The sequence below is a fragment of the Salvelinus fontinalis genome, chromosome 37, assembly GCF_029448725.1.
Source record: "Salvelinus fontinalis isolate EN_2023a chromosome 37, ASM2944872v1, whole genome shotgun sequence".
Classification (NCBI taxonomy): Eukaryota; Metazoa; Chordata; class Actinopteri; order Salmoniformes; family Salmonidae; genus Salvelinus; species Salvelinus fontinalis.
This window is the reverse complement of record NC_074701.1, coordinates 16,429,067-16,454,540: the sequence shown is the minus strand read 5'-3', so window position 1 is coordinate 16,454,540 and position 25,474 is coordinate 16,429,067. Positions and strand designations below refer to the sequence as shown.

At 42.9% G+C, this 25,474-nt stretch overlaps 1 protein-coding gene across 3 annotated transcripts in view; it reads left to right on the top strand.

The window, feature by feature from the left end:
- bmpr1aa (bone morphogenetic protein receptor, type IAa) overlaps positions 1-25,474 on the top strand; it is a 73,011-nt gene that overhangs the window by 26,218 nt on the left and 21,319 nt on the right. The gene's annotated exons all lie outside the window — the stretch shown is intronic.

The following is a 25,474-nucleotide window of genomic DNA, read 5'->3' as shown; positions in this document are numbered from 1 at the left end:
CATGAAATAAATACAAACAGTGAATGGTCATTCAATCTATAATCCCCTTTAGTTTGATATCAAAGTCGATCAATTAGCAAACAATGATGTTTCTCATTTCACCCTTTCAATTGTCTTCATGTGTACATGTAATTGATTTAATTACATATTAACGATATCGATTGCATAATTGGCCTATGAGGATCCGTATGGCCGCGATCATTGACAATTCACATTACACCATATGTTTGAAGCGTGTGCTCCAAGCCGCGCTCCGCGATAATAATAACTGATGGCCCACTCTCCCGATCGCAACAGATACTTCAGATGAAAGGTAACAGAGTCGGGAGATCTGTCGGTCATTGCCACCTGACCTAATTAAAGCGCCCCTGGCCCAGCTGATGAATTAAAGGATTATTCCACCAACTCCATGGGCCTTTTCTACACTTACGGTTGTGGGCGGAGCAGTTGCCGTACCAGGCGGTGATACAGCCCGACAGGATGCTCTCGATTGTGCATCTGTAAAAGTTTGAGTGTTTTTGGTGACAAGCTGAATTTCTTCAGCCTCCTGAGGTTGAAGAGGTGCTGTTGCGCCTTCTTCACCACACTGTCTGTGTGGGTGGACCATTTCAGTTTTTCTGGGATGTGTACGCCGAGGAACTTAACTTTCCACCTTCTCCACTACTGTCCCGTCAATGTGGATAGGGGGGTACCCCCTTTGCTGTTTCCTGAAGTCCACGATCATTTCCTTTGTTTTGTTGACGTTGAGGGTGAGGTTATTTTCCTGACACTACACTCCGAGGGCCCTCACCTCCTCCCTGTTGGCCGTCTCGTCGTTGTTGGTAATCAAGCCTACCACTGTAGTGTCGTCTGCAAACTTGATGATTGAGTTGTATGCGTGCATGGCCACGCAGTCATGGGTGAACAGGGAGTACAGGAGAGGGCTGAGAACGCACCCTTGTGGGGCCCCAGTGTTGAGCATCAGCGGGTGGAGATGTTATTTCCTACCCTCACCACCTGGGGGCGGCCCGTCAAGTCCAGGACCCAGTTGCACAGGGCGGGGTCGAGACCCAGGGTCTCAAGCTTAATGACGAGTTTGGAGGGTACTATAGTGTTAAATGCTGAGCTGTAGTCGATGAACAGCATTCTTACATAGGTATTCCTCTTGTCCAGATGGGTTAGGGCAGTGTGATTGCGATTGCGTCATCTGTGGACCTATTGGGGTGGTAAGCAAATTGGAGTGGGTCTAGGGTGTCCGGTAGGGTGGAGTTGATATGATCCTTGACTAGTCTTTCAAAGCACTTCATAATGACGGAAGTGAGTGCTACGGGGCGATAGTCATTTAGCTCAGGTACCTTAGCTTTCTTGGGAACAGGAACAATGGTGGCCCTCTTGAAGCATGTGGGAACAGCAGACTGGGATAGGGATGGATTGAATATGTCCATAAACACACCAGCCAGTTGGTTTACGCATGCTCTGAGGACGCGGCTAGGGATGCCGTCTGGGCCGGCAGCCTTGCGAGGGTTAACACGTTTAAATGTTTTACTCACGTTGGCTGCGGTGAAGGAGAGCCCGCAGGTTTTGGTAGCGTTCAGTGGCACTGTATTGTCTTTAAAGCGAGCAAAGAAGTTGTTTAGTTTGTCTGGGAGCAAGACATCGGTGTCCTCGTAGGGGCTGGCTTTCTTTTTGTAATCCGTGATTGACTGTAGACCCTGCCACATACGTCTCGTGTCTGAGCCATTGAATTGTGACTATACTTTGTCTCTTCTGACGCTTAGCTTGTTTGATTGCCTTGCGGAGGGAATAGCTACACTGTTTGTATTCGTTCATGTTTCCGGTCGCCTTGCCATGATTAAAAGAAGTGGTTCGTGCTTTCAGTTTTGCGCGAATGCGTAAACATCAATGTTGTTGTCTGAGGCTATCCGGAACATATTCCAGTCCACGTGATTGAAGCAATCTTGTGTGGAATCAGATTGGTCGTACCAGCATGAACAGACCTGAGCACGGGCGTTTCCTGTTTTCGTTTCTGTCTATAGGCTGGTAGCAACAAAATGGAGTCGTGGTCAAATTTGCCAAAAGGAGGGCGAGGAAGGGCTTTGTATGCGTTGCGGAAGTTAGAGTAGCAATGATCCAGAGTGCTGCCAGTCCGGCTCGTGCATTCGATATGCTGATAAAATTTAAGTGGCCTTGTTTTCAGATTAGCTTTGTTAAAATCGCCAGCTACAATAAATGCAGCCTCAGATATGTGGTTTCCAGTTTACATAGAGTCCAATGAAGTTCTTTCATGGCCGCCAGGGCCGGGGGGGGGGGTGGGGGGTGGTATACATGGCTGTGATTATAATCAAAGAGAATTCTCTTGGTAGATAATGCAGTCGGCATTTGATTGTAAGGAATTCTAGGTCAGGTGAACAAAAGGACTTGAATTCCTGTATGTTGTGATCACACCACAACTCGCAAAATCAATTTGCGCACGATGGTGTCCGGTTTTGGTATGGTGTTATAGGAGATTCTGGAGCGGCACTTGAGACAGGATTTTCCATCAACAAAACACCAAATTATAGAATTTATTGCGCAATAATTTTGTCGCATCCCTCAAATAGAGTTCCAGACATTCATAGAAGTTTTGCCAAAGAGCATTGAAGCTATTCCCGGTTGTGGTGGCCTAATGCACTATTAAGGCACTTTGTTGATGTTTCCTTTTATTTTGGCAGTTACCTGAATGTACAGCTAACACACAAAATATTTACAACCTGGCAGCTATAGTCAAGGCTAGGTGTGTTTTTCTTCTGTTGTCTGGTTACATCTCTGAATGCCAAACCAGTCTAAGGATTAAGCCTATGTGTGGTCAGTTCAAACCACTGAACTGCTAGGCCTATACCCATTATTCCAAAATGTGTCATAATAAAATGCGGCACTTGCCCCTCATCTTCCCATCTTCAAGGTCAGTCAATAGAGAACCGGAGAGATGCTGTCTGCCATACAGTAGCTACTAGCAGATTTGTGTTCCTGACTAGGGATGTTAATCGGTTAGCTGCCCAAAATGCATTTGACCGGTCATGCTTATCGGTCTCTAGGTTAATTTGCATATGTTAGTGGACCATTAAAAATGGCCCGTGTGTATTTTGAATTGGTCGTCATGTATCTTATCACACGCACACAGAATACAGAGGCTAGTTTGAGGAGCAGAATGGCCTATCACCTGTCAGACAGCGCATGAGCAGCTGGTACTGGAGTGAAACCTGCTTTTGTAAGCCCAGTCATTGCGCAACAAATAACAATTCTAAATGCAACTACGTGTTAACTGTTTTGATGACCAAGATTAAAAATAGCTATTTTTATTTTTATCAACTCGTAATTAAAGCGTGTCTCCCATTCGCCATTGGAATGCATAGGCTATAGTCAACGGTAGGCACACTTTAAATGTGCACTAGAGGCAGTGGAATTGTTTGAAACCTGAACGTTTGACTTTACTTCAAATAATGAGGAATGTCTTACCTTGCTTCAATTATTTTATGAAGACTTCCTCATGCCATTACGGTTGCATTTTTCTCCTGTTCTATTAGATTTCATATTAAAAAAGTGGTATATATCAGCAACCCGTCCTAGTCCCCCTCTTTCTACAATTCTAATGGGAATTTTCATCTGTCACATATGGAACCACTTGCATTAGGAGCACTGTTTAGAACAGTGGTTTCCCACCAATTGTATTTTGGCAAATGTTTGAAATTAGGTTTTATTAGTTGCTTCATTACAGCAGTTGCATATTCAGTAATAGGCCACAGTCTTTTGACTAAGATTATAGGCTTGCTATTGTTGCATGTTTTCATTAAGCTCTTAATGAAAAATGTCCGTTCCTTGCATGCATAGTTTTTTCTGTTGGTCACTTCATTTAACTGTTTGAAAAGATTTTGCTGTTTGTTGACCGGTTAATGAGGGTTGGTTAGTCGGCAGCAAAATTGACCGAAATTTGCATCCCTAGTCCTGACAAAGCCTTATTTCAGACAATCCTCTGAGAGGGAGGATCTGTCAGTGAATCCCGAACTACCCCCTCGCACCTAACTCGCTCGGAGGGCCTTCCGTTGTCACATGTTGCTGACAACTCCAAGGGTGGCTTCCAGAGAGTGGCGTGGGGATCAATAAACCCATCAACTGCAGGACACACTTGTGAATGATGCAATTCATGTTCCACTTTTAAACGATATGAGTATGACATTCTAATGAACCCACTGTTTTAAACCTTTTTGGGGGGGGGGGGGGGGGTATTTAATCTGTTACATGTGTCAAGTCTCAAAATCAGACAAATAGATGCATGTGGCTCCAAACATATCGCAGTTCGTGTTGGGGTAGCACTTTGCTCTGAAGCCTGCATCTGCACTGGCTAGGTCAAAGTGGCTATCGAGGGACTAATTAGCCTCTACACCATCAATCATTTTCACTCCCTCAGCTTTGGGACACTATAGCAAATGGCGGAGGCGTGCGTGAACGTGCAAATGGAGGGGCGAGGGGAAGGATGTGGTTTGGGATTCAGCCTGTGTCTCCTGGTGGGATGGTTTCTCTCAGGAGGATTGCAGTTCTGGAGCGCTGCCTGGCCCCAGCTCTTATCAGCACCCTGCCTCCCCTCCCTTGCTAGTGGAATGTGTGAGCAGGTAATGGAAAATAAACTGGCAGAAAATCGCAGCTCATGGAAATTTAGTGGGCACCTTGCCGGAGCAGAGCCTGTGTCAATGAAAAATCAATTAAAGAATAGTGGTTTTGAATTGGCCTGCTTGACGTTTTTATTTCTTTCTCTGCCTTCTTGAAGATGTACTCTGTTTCAACAAGGGCGCCAACACAGTTTAGATCAGAGGGTGTTCAGTAGAGTTCAGGTAGTATTATCAAAATCACAGGCAACCCAAAAATATTATGCCAAACAGTGCTGTAAAACGTCAGCTACCCTGTACTGTGTGGTTTGATCAGAGGGTAGTCTCTTCCATGGGTGTCCTATGCGTGTGGACTGTGGCGTGTATGTGTAAGCATTAGAGGTCGACCGATTATGATTTTTCATCGCCGATACAGATTATTGGAGGACCAAAAAAAGCCGATACCGATTAATCGGCCATTTTTTTTATTTTTATAATGACAATTACAACAATACTGAATGAACACTTATTTTAACTTAATATAATACATAAATAAAATAAATTTAGCCTCAAATAAATAATGAAACATGTTCAATTTGGTTTAAATAATGCAAAAACAAAGTGTTGGAGGTAAAAGTGCAATATGTGCCATGTAAGAAAGCTAACGTTTAAGTTCCTTGCTCAGAACATGAGAACATATGAAAGCTGGTGGTTCCTTTTAACATGAGTTTTCAATATTCCCAGGTAAGAAGTTTTAGGTTGTAGTTATTATAGGAATTATAGGACTATTTCTCTCTATACCATTTGTATTTCATATACCTTTGACTATTGGATGTTCTTATAGGCACTTTAGTATTGCCAGTGTAACAGTATAGCTTCCATCCCTCTCCTCGCTCCTACCTGGGCTCGAACCAGGAACACATCGACAACAGCCACCCTCGAAGCAGCCTTACCCATGCAGAGCAAGGGGAACAACTACTCCAAGTCTCCGAGCGAGTGACGTTTGAAACCCTATTAATGACTAGCTAGCCATTTCACATCGGTTACACCACCTAATCTCTGGAGTTGATAGGCTTGAAGTCATAAACAGCGCAATGCTTGAAGCATTGCAAGAGCTGCTGGCAAAACGCACAAAAGTGCTGTTTGAATGAATGCTTACGAGCCTGCTGGTGCCTACCATCGCTCAGTCAGACTGCTCTATCAAATCATAGACTTAATTATAACATAATAACACACAGAAATACGAGCCTTAGGTCATTAATATGGTCGAATCCGGAAACTATCATCTCAAAAACAAAACGTTTATTCTTTCAGTGAAATACGGAACCGTTCCATATTTTATCTAACGGATGGCATCCCCAAGTCTAAATATTGCTGTTACATTGCACAACCTTCAATGTTATGTCATAATTACGTAAAATTCTGGCAAATTAGTTCGCAATGAGCCAGGTGGCACAAACTGTTGCATGTACCTTGACTCTGCGTGCAATGAACGCAAGAGAAGTGACACAATTTCACCTGGTTAATATTGCCTGCTGACCTGGATTTATTTTAGCTAAATATGCAGGTTTAAAAATATATACTTCTGTGTATTGATTTTAAGAAAGGCATTGATGTTTATGGTTAGGTACACGTTGGAGCAACGACAGTCCTTTTTCGCGAATGCGAACCGCATCGATTATATGCAACGTAGGACACGCTAGATAAACTAGTAATATCATCAACTATGTGTAGTTATAACGAGTGATATTGATTGATTGTTTTTTTATAAGATAAGTTTAATGCTAGCTGGCAACTTACCTTGGCTTCTTACTGCATTCGCGTAACAGGCAGGCTCCTCGTGAGGCAGGTGGTTAGAGCGTTGGACTAGTTAACCTTAAGGTTGCAAGATTGAATCCCTGAGCTGACAAGGTAAAAATGTGTCATTCTGCCCCTGAACAAGGTAGTTAACCCACCGTTCCTAGGCCGGGATTGAAAATAAGAATGTGTTCTTAACTGACTTGCCTAGTTAAATAAAGGCGTAAAAAAATGTATTACAAAAATCGGCAAATCGGCGTCCAAAAATACCAATTTCCGATTGTTATGAAAACTTGAAATCCGCCCTAATTAATCGGCCATTCCGATTAATCGGTCGACCTCTAGTAAGCATGCCTATTAGAGACTCAAGCCGTGGTTGCAGTAATTGACTGTGTCTGTGGAGGGTAACCTCAGATCCTGGAAGGCCTGATCAGAGTCAGGAACACTGGCTCCGTTCACAAACCTTCCACTCCAGAGAGCGAGAGGAATCTATTCAACACCATATCTTCTCACCTCAGTGTTTACTTGTTTACAAAGTCATTTTTGTATAGTTTGTCTGTGAAAACCGTTAGCATGTGTCGTTCCACAAAAAACACGAGGATTGACACCCACCATCACAGATTGTTTCTGTAGTTAGTAACAGATAAGATTAGCAGTGCTGAAACATTTTGTTTTAAATTTAATTTGATCTGAGAAATTACTCTAATTGATTTCACCCAAATTGACCATTTACATTTATGGGATTCAGATAGTAATCAACATCCGATTTGAACCAAACTTCTTCCTACCAATGAGTTAGACATGAGGAATCCCCCCCAAAATGGTTAAGATACCCACGGATCCCCATACCCCATGCCAATCCCATACCAAGAACCAGTATCAGTTCTCGTTGTTTAAGTAGTATGAAGCTGTGGCTTGGAGTATTGCTTCTCCATACTATGCAGTGTATTCTCTGTGAATCTGTTTTTTTCCCCTTTGAGAGAATTTGTCATTTGAAGCTGCTTGCATTATTTACCATAAACTAGTGTGACAGTAACGTGTTGACCACTAGATGTCGCTGTTTCTGCTATACTGCCACAATCTTTTATACATGTTTCTTGTGTTTATTGAATAGATTTTTGCAAGTTTGGGTCAAAACCAATAGATTTGTCTCATTGAAATAAATTGTGTGGTCATCCTAGAACTGGGATGATAAACCGAATATTAGCAACCATACCGATAACTTATCGCAGGCATTTTGCTGATATCGTTCATTACAATAACTAGCTTATTTTAGAGAAATGTGAAGTTTTTTAATTAAATAAGTTTGCTAATATGGGTGCTTGTTAATGGAGCAATTGATGGCTACAGGCATCAAACTAATAGTAATTTAAAGGATTTTCTTTTTTGCACATTAAAATTATAAATGTATTATGCTATTTATCATTATCGCATCAATTCAGGCAATTTATTGCGATATGGATGTTTGTCCATATCGCCCAGCTCTAGCTCATCCTCACAATTCAAGCCAGTCTTCTGTGAATGCAATTCATTTTGTCCTAATGGCAGAGAAAAAAGAAAAAGCCATGTCTCATACTGGCCAATAAAAAGACAAGTTTAAGATGGTCAAAAGAATAGACACTGGACAGAGAGAGAGCTTTTACTTTGCAACTGCCTAGAAGGCCAGCATCCCGGAGTCGCCTCTTCACTGTTGACGTTGAGACTAGTGTTTTGCGGGTACTATTTAATAAAGCTGCCAGTTGAGGACTTGTGAGGCGCCTGTTTCTCAAACTAGACCCTCTAATGTACTTGTCCTCTTGCTCGGTTGTGTGTGGGGCCTCCCACTCCTCTTTCTATTCTGGTTAGAGCCAGTCTGTGCTGTTCTGTGAAGGGAGTAGTACACAGCATTGTATGAGATCTTCAGTTTCTTGGCAATTTCTCACATGGAATAGCCTTCATTTCTCAGAACAAGAATAGACTGATGAAGAAAGTCTTTGTTTCTGGCCATTTTGAGCCTGTAATCGAAGCCACAAATGCTGATGCTCCAGATACTCAACTAGTCTAAAGAAGGCCAGTTTTATTGCTTCTTTAATTAGCACAACAGTTTTCAGCTGTGCTAACATAATCGCAAAAGGGTTTTCTAATGATCAATTAGCCTTTTAAAATGATCCACTTGGATTAGCTAACACAACGCGCCGTTGGAACACAGGAGTGATGGTTGCTGCTAATGGGCCTTTGTACGCCTATGTAGATATTCCATAAAAATCTGCTGTTTCCAGCTACAATAGTCGTTTACAACATTAACAATGTCTACATTGTATTTCTGATCAATTTTATGTTATTTTAATGGACAAAAAATGCTTTTATTTCAAAAACAAGGACATTTCTAAGTGACCCCAAAATTTTGAACATTAGTGTATAGGTTCAGAATGTGGTGTTGTCATGCCTAAGTTGGCTCATTCATCACAACTATTGGCAAGATTAGCAATCTGATCCAGTGAATGATGGAGCCGAGTTCTAAAAATTACAGGGTGCATCCTGTTTCCATTGATCATCCTTGATGTTTCTACAACCTGATTGGAGTCCACCTGTGGTAAATTAAATTGATTGGACATGATTTGGAAAGGCACACACCTGTCTATATAAGGTCCCACAGTTGACATTGCATGTCAGAGCAAAAACCAAGCCATGAGGTTGAAGGAATTGTCCGTAGAGCTCCGAGACAGGATTGTGTCGAGGCACAAATCTGGGGAATGGTACCAACCAAAATTCTGCAGCATTGAAGGCCCCCAAGAACAAAGTGGCTTCCATCATTCTTCAATGGAAGAAGTTTGGAATCACCAAGACCCTTCCTAGAGACCTGAAAATACCTGTGTAGAGATGCTCCCTATCCAGCCTGAAAGGATCTGCAGAGAAGAATGGGAGAAACACCCCAAATACAGGTGTACCAAGCTTGGAGCGTTATAACCAAAAATAATCATCTTTAATCGCTTCCAAAGGTGCTTCAACAAAGTACTGAGTAAAGGGTCTGAAATATTTATGTAAATGTGATATCAGTTTTTTTTCTTTTTTTATAAATGTACAAAAAAGTCATCTGTTTGCTTTGTCATTATGGGGTATTGTGTGTAGATTGATTTAAAAAAAAAAAAAAATGTTTAATCCATTTTAACGAATTGTAACACAACAATGTGGGGAAAATCAAGGTCTGAATGCACTGTAGACACATGCTATAGTTTTAATCAACTATATTCCCTGAGCATATCTGATGCTTTTAAGCACATTGATTAAATAAGACGCACAAATGACTAGTGGGTGTACGACCAGCAATTGATTTGATTGTGCCGGGCTCAGACTTCCTGCGCTGTGTTAAAAGACAGCAAGTGACTGTGTGACTAGCATCCATTGTCTCTCTCTCCTCCCTGCTGCAGTGACCACCACAGAACATCAACAGTGTTTATCACGCTGAAGCTGCAACATAATTACAGCCATTCCTGACTGAAAAGTTCTGTTACCGAAATCCCTAATTTGTTTAGGATAAACATTATCTATTCCCTCAACCCTTGTTCTCCTTATGACACATGTATGCATCGCATGCACGTGACCAATAGGGCCTGACCTATAGCGTATCATAATCACATCAATAAATTGGTTATAACAAACTCTGAACACCATAACAGCAAAATGGATGCAGAGGGCGTGACAAACTCAAAACGGGGGAATGTTTACTGGTTGCTAATGAGGTAAAGGGGAAGTGAGATGTGTGGAATAAATGTGACTAGTTGTGGGAAATACTGGAGAAATAAGTTAAGAAAAATAAGTTAAGGAGCAAGCGCTGTGTGCATATTATGTGTACCAAACAGGTGCTGTTAAATTACAATATAATTTTTCTGACCGTTTGGAACAATGTAAACAACACTAAATACATTATAGGCGTACCAGAGAGTCTGTTGTAAAAAAGCTGTGCAGATTTTTAAGCCTTTATTACAGCTAAGACTAACAACAGTCACACTCATGAATGCAATTTCCCGATATGAAACTGGTTAGGCCTATTTAAAACAATGCTTGATTACATTTCAAATCATGAATGACATGTATGCTGTGTGATGACATGAACGAATTAATGATTGATACAGTAGCCTAAACTTTTGACTGGTACTGTATATGGATGATTTATAAAGCCAGGCACATTTAACAGTTAGGCTGTTGATTATTAACCTAATTAAGTTGGTTTTCTCTCCTCATTTTTCTTAGACAATAAGACAAGGGCTGTTTTTCCACACCTCCTCATTCTGCTGCTACCTCTGTCGCTTTGTTCTCAACACCAATATGCTGTTTAACAGGTAACATAACCATGTACAATTTCAGTAGCACATGACTTAGTGATGGACTGTGCATCCCCACGGCCTCCACAATGGATTAGTCCACTCAGATGGGTGTCTTGTACACCATGAAATATTTCTATTGCTATTGCTCGGCTAAAGAAATCTCTGTCGACCAAACAATCGACCAGTCCTAATTTAGGTCAACCAGAAAATATGCCTCTGTTGATATCACATTTCACACATTATCCAGACGCTGACTGTTAGCACTTGGAGGTCTATTGCAGCTTCCCAAAAGGAATGGTGTTTAGGTGAGGGAGTTGAACCTGCAGCCATATTACTTCTACAGCAATGTGTGTTATAGCGCCGCCAAATGGCATTGCATGCAAGGGTGTGGCCTTTGGTACTTTACCTCTCTAACCTTTACAGGAATATGACTCTGAACAAAAACGTCAACACCTCCACCATCGGCATTCCTGTCTCTTCTGACGATGTTGAAACCATGTATTGCCTACCACTGTATCATCAAAGGTATTTTCTAAGTGAGTTTCAGAGATAGTCAGTATATGAATGTTATCCATTACTAGCAAGTTATTGATTTCATGAACCTTGTTTCTTAGCCCACGTTAACATATGTAGCCTATTTTTAACACTTTTCTCAGATTCTTTGTTTTTTATTGCTTTACTGGGTGGCTTATCAGAGGTAGACATGACAGTAATATTTATGTTTGCGCTGATAGTGCAGGCTGAGCTGCACAAAGTGGACTTCCTACTAGGGCAATCCGCCTCAGTGCTAACAGTATAACTTGGGTTCATAGGCGGATATAGCGCCGCCAATTGGCATGGCATTGCATGAAAGGGTGTGGCCTTTGGTCTTTTACCATCATACAAGGTTGCACCTTCCTAGGCCTCACCATGTCATGTGAATTTGCATTTTAAGTTGGCCTTACGGAAGAAGAGGAATAATAATAATGAATGCCAACAAACACAATAGGGATTTATCATTTTTATATAACTTTTATTTACTTTGGCAATGTATTGTGATTAGTGACATTTACTATTAAACCCAACGCAACCCAATACTATTACAATTGCAAAACACTATAGTGACTTTTACCATTGAAGACCATTAGAGACCATAACATTGAAACATTTAGAACTGCTGTAGCCTAATGGTTTGCTTGTTTACCAGGAATGGTCTAACAGTAACTAATCTAGACAATTTTGAAAGGAATAAACCACACACAAAGGGGCCGTTTCTGCATACAGATTAAGTGTAAAAAAATAAAAATGAAAGAAGAGGACAAACTGATTTGCTTTAATTGAGGACTGGCTTGAATTGGTTTTCTACCCCAAGTATATGTGTGCGCTTATTCTTTGTAGGCACCTGATCTGAGCCATAAGGGAGACTAGGCATCTACCACCCCACTATGGTTCTGAAATCACCAACTAATTAACGTGTGATTTTTGCAGATGAACTGTCTCTTTCCACTTTGGTCATGCAGTAGGCCTCGCAAAAGTGATTACTCGTTATGAAATTGTTAACTTTACCCTGTATATCTAAAAATTACCATGTATGCGGATTTTGTTTAATGCAAAGCTAACAAAACTATTGCTGATTTATTCAGGTTCGCAATCTAAATCACATATATTGTAAGCTAGTGTTGTATGGTATACCGAAACATCTGTACTTTTTCGATACTAGTACATAAACTGTTCGGTACTATCATTTTTTTTATACCTCTGTCAAATGCATCTCACTGATAAAGACTGTATCAGCACAGCCCACCCCTTTATTATAGCGCTTACCGTACCTGCTCCACTTACTTATTGCTAGCCTGCACTGGGATTCTGGGCTGCATCATGTTAGCTCCCCTTCACTTGAATAATGCGACATGGCATGTAAAAGTGTTGAAACTGTTCATTACTGTTTGCAAAACAATGTCCGTACAAGTTAGAATACTTTTCAATACGAGAAGATACCGGTAGCTTCCAGCTTTGTAGGTTAGTTTTTCTTGCTAGCTGACAGCTAAAGCTAACATCAATTCACTACCGTTGTACTTTGTGATAATATGCAAGCCATAATGCAAATCTACAGATTTCAAGGCTGATAACCACCAAAAGCTTTTCATTCACTTACGTGATGAGTCAAAAGAGATTAGTGCAAGAAGGGGCAAGGCAGATATTCCTGGTAAAATATTTAACCACCTATAATTCACCTTTAAAAAAAAAAAAATCTATTAGTATTAATTTCCAAAATTATTATTGACTTTGTAAGAGCTCTAAACAGTTGTCCACTAAAATAAATGCTCACCAGTACCCTAGTTTATTGAAAGACCCTTATGTTGTTAATCATTTGGTTGGGTGCATAGATCTGTCCTGTTTCACACATGTACAAGTGAGTATTATACACATGTGAATTGGAAATGTATTTTTTTGCATATTACAAACTCCCCCTGAGACACCATTGGAGAGTGGGGTCACGGCCAGCGTCAGCCGCTGCTACAGATTTTTAATATTGTCGGCTCATGTATTCAAAGTAGCAACCTTTCGGTTACTGGCCAAACGCTCCGACCGCTAGGCTACCTACCTCCTCAGGTTTGTAAGCGCTAGTGTGGCACCTAAAGAGTTGCAGCGAGCAGGATGGAGTAAACTATCGATGACCGTATCATCTACCTGTGCATCATCAAGACAGTTGCTTTGTGAGTAGGTGCTAACCATAGGATGTTAACCCATGTTCAAACTTAGCCATTGTTATATAAATGACGGTTGAAAAGTAACAGTGGCCAGGCATTGGCCTCAAGTCAGAGCAGGTCCGCAGAGGCCATGGCCCAATGAGGCACGGGTGCCGGTCCGTGGAGATGTAAACAGAAAAGTCTGAGCCTTTTGGGTAAATGACTGGGGTAAGTCTTGGGTGGAAACTCAGCACTGGAGAATGGCTCAGGGAGTCAAGTGGAAAAGGCAGAAGTCAAGGATGGGGAATGAGAAGAGGGTATGGGTTGGAGGCCGCAGCTCCGTGTGGACGGGTATTCTTATGCTAATCCACTCCCGGGATGAGGTGCAAAGCAGCCAAGCAAACAATGGCAGTGGAGACAGAAAGTCTGCCCTGCAGTCTAGCAAGCCTTGAAAGGCATGTTGGTCGGGGCGCCGACACTGGGAGAAGGCTGCCTGCAGCACGGAGAGGGCTGCCTGCAAGGAGGGGCCCCAGGAGAGGCCATGGATCTGGGCCAAGGCAGGGAGAGAGAGACGGAGCGAGAGAGTGGGGGAGCAGGCTGGAAGGAGCGGGGTGAAAGGTAGAAAGGAGACAAATGACATACCACAACACTCTGTTCACTTTTTATAGGCAGCAGGGCTGCAGTGAAGAGCTCCTTCCAAGGCTGTGTGAGTCGTAGTGAGAGTGTTCGGTTGTACTTGTTTTTTTCATTTATACCCCTTTTTCCATAATACCCCCATTCACCAGGCCCTTATTGCTCAAGTCTACATTTTTACCCTCCACTAAAACAGCAAAGGCCAATATTCGATTTTTTTTGGAGTTGGAAATAAAGCATTGCAGTCAATCAGGACGCTTTGTTTTTATTCAGACTGCAGCCTTCCAGAGCGGGAAATGCAGATGCATGAAGGTTGGTTATTGATGTCTGTCTTCTCTGCAGCCATCCAGAGAAGGAAGCAGCGAGGCGGTCTTCAGCGCCAGGCTCATTTTACAGAGCTTTATTACTATATGGGTGTAGCAGCGTCAGTTTCTAAACCATATCTCAGTTAAAGAGTGGATTGATTAATATGCTGACCCAAAAGAGAAGAATTCTGAGATTAACGTTTGTAAAATAGGCCTATTAGTCGTATACATTTTGCGAGGGTTGGACATTCCAAGATCATTCCCAACTCTGGCTCTACCATATGGCCATATGCAGCTTTAAGGGATTGTTCAGTCAATTCTAAATGTGTCAGAGGAATGAGTTACCATTTCAAATTCACCTCAGGTTAAACCGTTTTCTAGATGTGCTACCACTTGTCCTAAGAATATGCACCCTGCAGTCTTCTGAAATGATGCCAATTTCATTTCCATCATTGTTGTCTCTGACCTAATGGAGTGATTTTGACTCTTATCAGTTCACCTCAGTCTCCAGACGGGATTTAAAGACCTCTTTGGGAGCTTTTTTCTCAGTGTTTTCCTGTCTGTAGCCACTCCTTGGATTTCCAGCCCATTGAATTTCCTGGCATCCATTGAGTGGTGCGACCCAGAATTCCTTCCCTAGGGGGATGACCATGCATCAGTGGTTTGCTATAAGAGTGATTATTCTATACAGGTGCCACCACCGTTTTCACATGACAATGCCCCCTTTCATTCTCTACATCTGAGGGAAGAGTGAGCAGTGATGCAATTTTCCAACTACCTATAGGTCTACATGTTTCAGTAGACCTCTTGGTAGATGTTTTCCTTTAGGGCAGTGGTATAGGGGTGCCTGGAGAAGTGGGCATACTCACATTTTGCCCAAAATGTCCCAGACGTCCCGCTCGGCAAAGGAAAGGTGCACTGTGTGGATAAAGTTTGCAGGGTTTCACGTTCAAAATCACTTATAACATCTGATTTGTCCACAACAATGCTTAAACCATATCAGGAGACCCTTTTTGATGTCTGGGGGAAAATATAAATGTTTTTGGGAGGGGGTAGTTGCCCTTCAATTGTTGCCCACCAAGCAAGAGACGGTTTGGCTAGTGGTGTTTCTGTACTGTACAGCAATGTAGGCCTACTCGGGGAGGGGGTGGGGGGGCAGAGTTTGCAAAACAAAATACCCTCCCGATTTTGATACAAATCATCATAAAATTTTGACGGGTAAAATATAATATACGCCATTTAGCAGACCCTTTGATCCAAAGTGACTTAGTCATGCGCTCAACCATTTTACTTATGGGTGGCCCTGGGAATCGAACCATAATCCTGGCATTGCAAGTGCCGTGCTCTACTAACTGAGTCATACAGGACTACTACAGGTACATAGGGGTAGGCCTACGTTTTAGTCAACATTTAATTAGGACGTTTTTTTTGGACAGCATTTAGAAATGTTCATTGAAACGGCCTGTGATGACTGAACTGCACATCAACGATTCAACTAAGACTTCAGACCAAACTTTTACAGTACCTGGTTTGCATACTCATTTGTTGCCTTAGTTATCTGGTAGATACCATAAGTTGAAACGTCTTTCCTACCGTACCGGCTACCGATGTGGTTTGAGAGCTGTGTGCTCTTGCTGCCATATATTCTGCTGAAACTAGTCTATATGTGCGGCTCGCGTGAATATACACTGCTCAAAAAAATAAAGGGAACACTTAAACAACACAATGTAACTCCAAGTCAATCACACTTCTGTGAAATCAAACTGTCCACTTAGGAAGCAACACTGATTGACAATAAATTGCACATGCTGTTGTGCAAATGGAATAGACAAAAGGTGGAAATTATAGGCAATTAGCAAGACACCCCCCATAAAGGAGTGATTCTGCAGGTGGTGACCACTGACCACTTCTCAGTTCCTATGCTTCCTGGCTGATGTTTTGGTCACTTTTGAATGCTGGCGGTGCCCTCACTCTAGTGGTAGCATGAGACGGAGTCTACAACCCACACAAGTGGCTCAGGTAGTGCAGCTCATCCACGATGGCACATCAATGCGAGCTGTGGCAAGAAGGTTTGCTGTGTCTGTCAGCGTAGTGTCCAGAGCATGGAGGCGCTACCAGGAGACAGGCCAGTACATCAGGAGACGTGGAGGAGGCCATAGGAGGGCAACAACCCAGCAGCAGGACCGCTACCTCCGCCTTTGTGCAAGGAGTAGCACTACCAGAGCCCTGCAAAATGACCTCCAGCAGGCCACAAATGTGCATGTGTCAGCATATGGTCTCACAAGGGCTCTGAGGATCTCATCTCGGTACCTAATGGCAGTCAGGCTACCTCTGGCGAGCACATGGAGGGCTGTGCGGCCCCACAAAGAAATGCCACCCCACACCATGACTGACCCACCGCCAAACCGGTCATGCTGGAGGATGTTGCAGGCAGCAGAACGTTCTCCACGGCGTCTCCAGACTCTGTCACGTCTGTCACATGTGCTCAGTGTGAACCTGCTTTCATCTGTGAAGAGCACAGGGCGCCAGTGGCGAATTTGCCAATCTTGGTGTTCTCTGGCAAATGCCAAACGTCCTGCACGGTGTTGGGCTGTAAGCACAACCCCCACCTGTGGACGTCGGGCCCTCATACCACCCTCATGGAGTCTGTTTCTGACCGTTTGAGCAGACACATGCACATTTTTGGCCTGCTGGAGGTCATTTTGCAGGGCTCTGGCAGTGCACCTCATTGCACAAAGGCGGAGGTAGCGGTCCTGCTGCTGGGTTGTTGCCCTCCTACGGCCTCCTCCACGTCTCCTGATGTACTGGCCTGTCTCCTGGTAGCGCCTCCATGCTCTGGACACTACTCTGACAGACACAGCAAACCTTGTGTGATTGTGATTGAAGTGTGATTGACTTGGAGTTACATTGTGTTGTTTAAGTGTTCCCTTTATTTTTTCGAGCAGTGTAGTTCACCTGCTTTGCGTTTGTGTAGGCTGCTTTGTGCATGATTTCGCCATTGTTCTAAATATTTGAGAAGTCGTATTCCTCCACTACACTACTTTGATACGCATCAGGGATTAAGAAGTGAGTATGCGCAATACCCACTGAAGAAGAAGAAAGTGTGTACGCTGTATCCACGCGTAAAGCCCCCACTACACCACTGCTTTAGGGTAAGGTACATTACCTGGATGGCCGCAACCCAGGTTTGAGAGTAAAATTAGTAATACCAGGTAAACATGTATGTGGTCTTAATTCTGCTTCACCACCATCAACCCAAACACAAGCGCTCCCACCCAGATGATGGGGAATTTATTTTGTAATGCTACAGTGTATATATATAAGTGTGTTTTATAATCATTCAAATGAGGTGGATATGGTTATTTCAGCCACACCCGTTGCTGACAGGTGTATAGAATTGAGCACACAGCCATGCAATCTCCATAGACAAACATTGGCAGTAGAATGGCCTTACTGAAGAGCTCAGTGACTTTCAACGTGGCACCATCGTAGGATGCTACCTTTCCAACAAGTCAGTTCATCAAATTTCTGCTCAGCCGCGATGTGGTAGGCCACACAAGCTCACAGAACGGGACCACTGAGTGCTGTTGCTCGTAAAAAATAGTCTATCCTCTGTTGCAACATTCACTACAAGTTACAAACTGCCTCTGGAAGCAACATCAGCAGAAAAACTGTTAGTCGGGAGCTTCATGAAATGGGTTTCCATGGTTGAGCAGCTGCACACAAGCCTAAGATCACCATGCGCAATGCCAAGTGTCGGCTGGAGTGGTGTAAAGCTCACCGCCATTGGACTCTGGAGCAGTGGAAACGTGTTCTCTGGAGCGGTGAATCACGCGTCACCATCTGACAGTCCGACGGACGAATCTGGGTTTGCTGGATACCAGGATAATGCTACCTGCCTGAATACCTAGTGCCAACTGTAAAGTTTGGTGAAGAAGGAATAATGTTCTGGGGCTGTTTTTCTTGGTTCGGGCTAGGCCCCTTACTTCCAGTGACAGGAAATCTTAACGCTATAGCATAAAATGCAATCTAGACGATTCTGTGCTTCCAACTTTGTGGCAACAGTTAGAATGCCCTTTTCTGTTTAAACATGACAATGCTCCCTTGCACAAAGCGAAGTCCATACAGAAATGGTTTGTCAAGATCGGTGTGGAAGAACTTGACCGGCCTGCACAGAGCCCTGACCTCAACCCTATCGAACACCTTTGGAATGAATTGGTACGTCGACTGTGAGCTTGGCCTAATTGCCAACATCAGTGCCCGACCTTACTAATGCGTGTGGCTGAATGGAAGCCAGTCCCCGCAGCAATGTTCCAACATCAAGTGGAAAGCCTTCCCAGAAGAGTGGAGGCTGTTATAGCAGCAAAGGGAGGACCAACTCCATATTAATGCCCATGATTTTGGAAAGAGATGTTCGACGAGCAGGTGTCAACAGACGGTTGGTCATGTAGCGTAGTCTGCTAGCTCTCTCTGACAAGTCATAAGAAGATCTTGCGGAGTACTGGGCAATGTAGAGTTGGCGTTAGTACTCAGCAAAAAGTTACCTGACACCATCGCAGAGACTAGAGGATGACAATCTTCAGCCCAAGCCCACTCTTTTTAGTACATTTTTACATTTACATTTACATTTTAGTCATTTAGCAGACGCTCTTATCCAGAGCGACTTACAGTAGAGTGCATACATTTTATTACATACATTTTTATTACATTTTTACATACTGAGACAAGGATATCCCTACCGGCCAAACCCTCCCTAACCCGGACGACGCTATGCCAATTGTGCGTCGCCCCATTGTGCGTCGCCCCCAGTACCTCAATGTTAGTCTCATTCTCCTTTTTGATTGAAGGTGGTTTTTTTAACAGTTGTTGCCTGTCTTAACTGTTGGCTATGCCCTTTTGTTGGTTACTTTACTAGTCAGTTTTCCTCTTTTTGTTGGCTTCTGTTAATCTCAGAGAAAAGCCAGCAGCTACGCTAGTATCTAGACTGTTTTTGAAGGGATAGTGTGTCTCCATGTCAATCAGCAACCCCAGCTGTTATGTTTGTGCCCTGTTCATCTCATGTTTAGGAAGGGAAGTGTATGTGTCAGGGGTGATGGGGACAGCTTCCTGCTTTTCTCCTGTGGGTACACTCACAATGGCTGCCAGTCCACCCATTATGCCAGAATTGACTCGAATGGGGGGGACGCCCATTCTATTCATTCTGTTAGCACATGCAGTCAGGAGGAGAAAATATGCATAAATAAATAATACATGCTATTCAAACGGTTATTACGTTGACCACGGTTATTACGGTGACCGCGGTCATTTGGCTGGCCAATTATCGTCATCTAAAGCTCCATGACAGTCACAGCCCTACTCACAACAGGCTTTTCCTCTGCGTGCCTCCACCTGATAGGGGTAGATCTAGGGATGTGACAAACGGACAATTTTGCTTAACGTATAAACTGCAAATTGTTTTTCTGGTTTTACTTTTAAAAAGATAACAAAAAATCATTAAAATTCCACATGAATTCATAATGCAGAGTAATGGTCCTATTATGCATGTATGATGCTAGAGCCAGGCAATGAAGTTTTATCTACCGCAGTCATATACCCTTTAAAGAGCCTTGGCTACAGCATGTTTGTTTGTCTGTAAAGGGTACACTACGGCTTTTGAAATGTCGACACGAAACCTTCTCTAGAGATGGTTTTGAAGCGCCACTGAAACAGGTATTTTACTTGTCTGTAAAGGACTACTGCTTCTGAAGCGGGACTAACGTTCATCACTAGGCGACCGGAACCAGGGCTCGACATTAACTTCTAGAATGTTCAAAATGATGTGGCTTATTGAATGTATGTTTTGTAATGTCAGTTGAGTTAAACAAATCACAGCACTTATTTTAGCACACATTTTACTTCCTGCTTTGCTCGTAGAAAGTAGTCGGACAAGAATAATATACACTTAAGTTGTCCGAATGAACAAGTAAAAAAAAAAATATATATATATATCACATCACTATCAAACAATTACTCCGATCAGAATTGGATCAGAGGTCAACATTGGAATAATATTCAAATCTATTTTTCATTTGGGCCTACATAAATCCTAAAGTCTACGTGGTAGGCATAGGCTACACCCTCGTCCAAACGATGCTGACGTGAGGCGCCAGAAAATGTAGCCACACTTTAATAAGACTTAATTACATAGATATAGGCTAAATGCCAGTCATGTTTGACAAATGGAATGAAGGATAATTAACTAACTTCTAAAAGCACAATTTGTTCAGCTCAAATGGTCATTGAAATGCTGAGGGAATTATCTTAAATGCTTAATATGCCATTGAAACCAGCCTTTTTGTCATGTTCTATTGGTTGTCAAAATAACTTTATTTTATTGTCCTGCAGCCAAAGGCAGAATCCTAGGCCTATTAGGAACTCATCCTAGTTGTTGTTAGATTCCTGCTTTTTCTATGTTTTTGTAATTGAGATTATCATCTCTGTCACATGAAACCGCTCGCAGTGCGCTTTTGAGAATGGTGTTTTCCCACAAATTGCATTTTGCTATATACGTGCATAGGCCTATAATAGCTTACAGCCATGTGTGCATTGTTGAGCTTATAATATGATATAAGATATAAGACGTTATCAACATTTTAAGCTAAACCGTCTGTGTTGCATCAGCCTCGTTGCTCTCTGAACTGTCCCAGAGTCTGTTTTGAACCGTATACATGTTCTTTATTGTCTGAAGGACGACGGGACACCCTTAATTTTGAACCCTGGTTGGTAATTATTTTATAGCGACAATTATTTGGTTGTAATTGTAATGTTGCGATATTTTATAGGATAGCAAGGGTGGCCAACCATCCTCCAGGAAAGCCTTAAAGGGACAGTGTTGTATTTTTAGACGGGCTTGAATATGCAAGAAGCCAATAGTCAGGGTGTAGCCTACAGTTTTGTATGATTATCTATGGTATTTTGTAAAGTGGTTCCTTGCATCATACATTGATGTGAAGAATGTTTCTTTTGGGGGGGGGAAAAGTGACTTGAGTCCTACATGGCGAGCCCTGAAAACTGTCAATGAAATAATCTTGAGCTCCCTGCTCGCGGACCACTCTCCTAAAAAATAACTTTTAAGTTTAAATACTGTGATTCACCAAGACATTTAGTACAAAACACACATCTTCCGATAGGTATTTTTTTGAACGTAGGAGACTTGATTAGTTGCCGTACTTCCGAGAACACAAACACTTGCATCTTTTATAGCGAGCTACCAAGGGACAGAGAGAGAGGGGAGGGGCACAGTGTAGTCAGGTCGGCCACCAGGCAGACAGTCGGAATCGTGAACTAGGCCTATCCATCGGTAATCAAAAGCTGTTTCTCGCAATGGAATGCCATATTTCTTGGCTTACAATGTCTCGCAACTTCAGTAAAGCAGGGCCTGTCATCATGAAGTAGTCTAGGATATTCTACACCCAACAGAACGAAGACTGAACACACACTTGCATCATTAGCGGAAAGAGAGAGCATTTTTTGTGGGGGGGGCAAAACTGTTTTTCCGTTAGTGACTTTTCTTAACGTTAAGGATAAATAGTAGCAACACCTCTCCCAGGGCTGAGATTGTTTGTATTATGTCTGCATTGCAATGTTGTTTTGTCATTTGGCTTAATGGAGATTGCGTATACATTTGATTAGACTACCACTTTGGTAAAGTTCTAACCTTGATTTGTCTCAGTATTGGTCTGCACACCGGTTTATGAAAGAAGTGTAAAACTCTTAGTCATTCGAAGAGATACAAACTGCTAGCTACAGTTGTCTTCCTGACATCACCCCTTAACACACTTGTTCCCTTTCTCTCTCTCTCTCTCTCTCTCTCCATCTCTCCATCCCACCTAATCCCTCACACACACGGTGTGTCCTGCTGCTCTCCCTCTTTAAAGGTGCCTGGTTGGCTGTCTTGTCCCCCAGCCTTGAGGAGGCCTTCTTTGTTCCCTCATTACCCAGTCAGGGATGTGTGAAAAGTGGGGCACAGGTCGGGGCTCTTTGTCCCCCTCGGGCAAATCAAAAGTGACAGACACCGGCCGCTCCGCCACTAATTTGTCGTCACCCCCCTCGGAACGGCCACTTCTCAGGGCCGCTAATTGCAGTGAGACGCGCAGGGAACAGACACATCTCGTTATTAACGCTGGACGAGGCCAACACGGGTAATTGCGGAACATCCTTCAACAAATAATTTGGGCATGTTTAGCCATTCAAGAGTAGCGCCAGCCTGACCAGGGTCGCGGGGTCAAGCCGGCAAAGATGGACAACACACAAAATAATAGTAGGAGAATTAAAAAGGGGAGAATGGAGTGCAGTTTTGGCTTCTCAAGGGGTTCTCATCCGAGGCTGGTTGTCACCCCACATGTTCGTTAGCTATTAGAGCGACAGAGAGCCCTGCCTTGCCCCATTGGCTTTGTCCCTCTGATCACTAAAGTGTAAGGTTAGAAGTCAGCAGGGTCATATCAGCCTTATATCCTTCTCACCATTTATGCCGCGTTCAAGACAACTTGGAAACTCTGACATTTCTGACTTGGAAACTCGTTGAAGAAAGATGAGCTCAGTTTCCCACTTAAAAAGTATCAGAATCAACCAATAGGAAGCTCTCCGCAAAAAAACTTTCCCAAGTTTTAACTCGGTTCCAAGTTTCCGTGTTGTCTTGAAAGCACCATTAGCCTCAAGCACCTCTTGCATCAGCCATGTAATGGAATCACATGTTCAAATGACAGAGGAAGCGTTCTGCTTCGTTAAAAGATAGTACAGCAGGGCACCTTTTTCCCAATACCTATTCCCAACCGATCATAAGTGGCTTTTCTGTCTGCTGTTTTTGGCCGAAGGAGCTGATCTAATCGGTTGGGAAGCCACTGCTGCGTCCTTTTGTTCTGTCAGAGTAACATCCTCTAGTGGAAAATCCATTCGTTAGTTGGGATGAGTGTTAAGGTGTCCGCAAGCTTCCCAGCAGAAACAGTTCGGAATAGTTTGTGCATATATTATGACGACATTTCGTGACGTTGTTTGTTTTGTACTTTGGTAAGGTTATTATTTTTTTCAGTCACATTTTTTCATGAGGCAAGGCAAAGTCACTAGCCAAAGTCTACCTACGCCCCTTCGTCGGTGATTGGTCAACAGTAGGGATTCTTTAGTAAAGTCTTTGTTGTCATTCAATGAGAGACGACTCGTTTTCATGCACATTTTGTCATTGAAAAATACTGCACCAAATACTGCATCTAACTAAGATCTCCTTGGCAAAAACATAAAAATTAATAACATGAGTTATTTTAGATTAATTTGGACTATTTTGAGGAAGTGTAGAGCGCATTAGGAAAGTATTCAGACCCCTTCACTTTTTCCACATTTTGTTTACATTACAGCCTTATTCTAAAATTGATAATTATATATTTTTTTCTCATCAATCTACACACATTATCACAAAACATTTTTTTTTTTTTGGTGTGCACACAAACCCCCGTAAATATTACATTACATACATTACATACTGCCAAAAGGTGCTGAGTAAAGGGTCTGAATACTTATGTAAGTATTCAGACCCTTTACTCAGCACCTTTTGGCAGTGATTACAGCCTCGAGTCTTCTTGGGTATGATGCTACAAGCTTGGCACACCTGTATTTGGGGAATTTCTCCCATTCTGCTCTGCAGATCCTCTCAAGCCCTGTCAGGTTGGATGGGGAGGGCCGTTGCACAGCTATTTTTAGGTCTCTCCAGAGATGTTCGATCGGGTTCAAGTCCGGGCTCTGACTGGGCCCCTCAAGGACATTCATAGACTTGTTCCTAAGCCACTCCTGCGTTGTCTTGGCTGTGTGCTTAGGGTCATTGTCCTGTTGGAAGGTGAACTTTTGCCCCAGTCTGAGGTCCTGAGTGCTCTGGAGCAGGTTTTCATCAAGGATCTCTCTGTACCTTGCTCCGTTCATCTTTCCCTCGATCCTGACTAGTCTCTCTGTCCCTGCCGCTGAAAAACATCCCCACAGCATGATCCTGCCACCACCATGCTTCACCGTAGGGATGGTGCCAGGTTTCTTACAGACGTGGCACTTGGCATTCAGGCCAAATAGTTCCATTTTGGTTTCATCAGACCAGAGAATCTTGTTTCTCATGATCTGAGAGTCCTTTAGGGGCATTTTAGCAAACTCCAAGTGGGCTGTCATGTGCCTTTTTACTGAGGAGTGGCTTCTTTCTGGCCATTCTTCCATAAAGGTGTGATTTGGTGGAGTGCTGCAGAGATGGTTGTCTTTCTGGAAGGTTCTCCCATCTCCACAGAGGAACTGTGGCGCTCTGTCAGAGAGACCATCGGGTTTTTGGTCACCAACCTCACCAAGGCCCTTCTCCCCCTATTGCTCAGTTTGGCCGGGTGGCCAGCTCTAGGGAGAGTCTTGGTGGTTTCAAACTTCTTCTATTTAAGAATGATGGAGGCACTGTGTTCTTGGGGACTTTCAATGCTGCAGAAATGTTTTGGTACACTTCCCCAGATCTGTGCCTCGACACAATCCTGTCTCGAAGCTCTACAGACAATTCCTTCGACCTCATGGCTTGGTTTTTGCCCTGACATGCACTGTCAACTCTGGGACCTTATATAGACAGGTGTGCTCCTTTCCAAATCATGTCCAATCAATTGAATTTACCACAGGTGGACTCCAATCAAATTGTAGAAACATCTCATGAATGATCAATGGAAACAGGATGCACCTGAGCTTAATTTCGAGTCTCATAGCAAAGTTTATGTATACTTATGTAAATAAGGTATTTCTGTTTTATTTGTAATACATTTGCAAAAATGTCTAAACCTTTTTTCGCTTTGTCATTATGGGGTATTTTGTGCAGATTGAGGATTTAAATTTATTTCATCAATTTTAGAAAAAGGCTGTGACATCAATGTGGAAAAAGTTAAGGGGTCTTGAATACTTTCCAAATGCATTGGCTGTGGCGTCTCAAAATGGACAAACCGTACTATTGACACTTTTTTCTAATTTTTTGAGTATGCAAGCACACTCGTTCGGTCGGCTAAGCATCCAGCCGAACTGTAGCATACTGTCACCTTTACCCTCTTTTGATGCTGTCGCTCTTCTCAGGGCGATTTGAGAGGAGCAGTGATGCCCCCAGTGAACATTGTTGTCTTTATCCACCACAGTCTGGTATG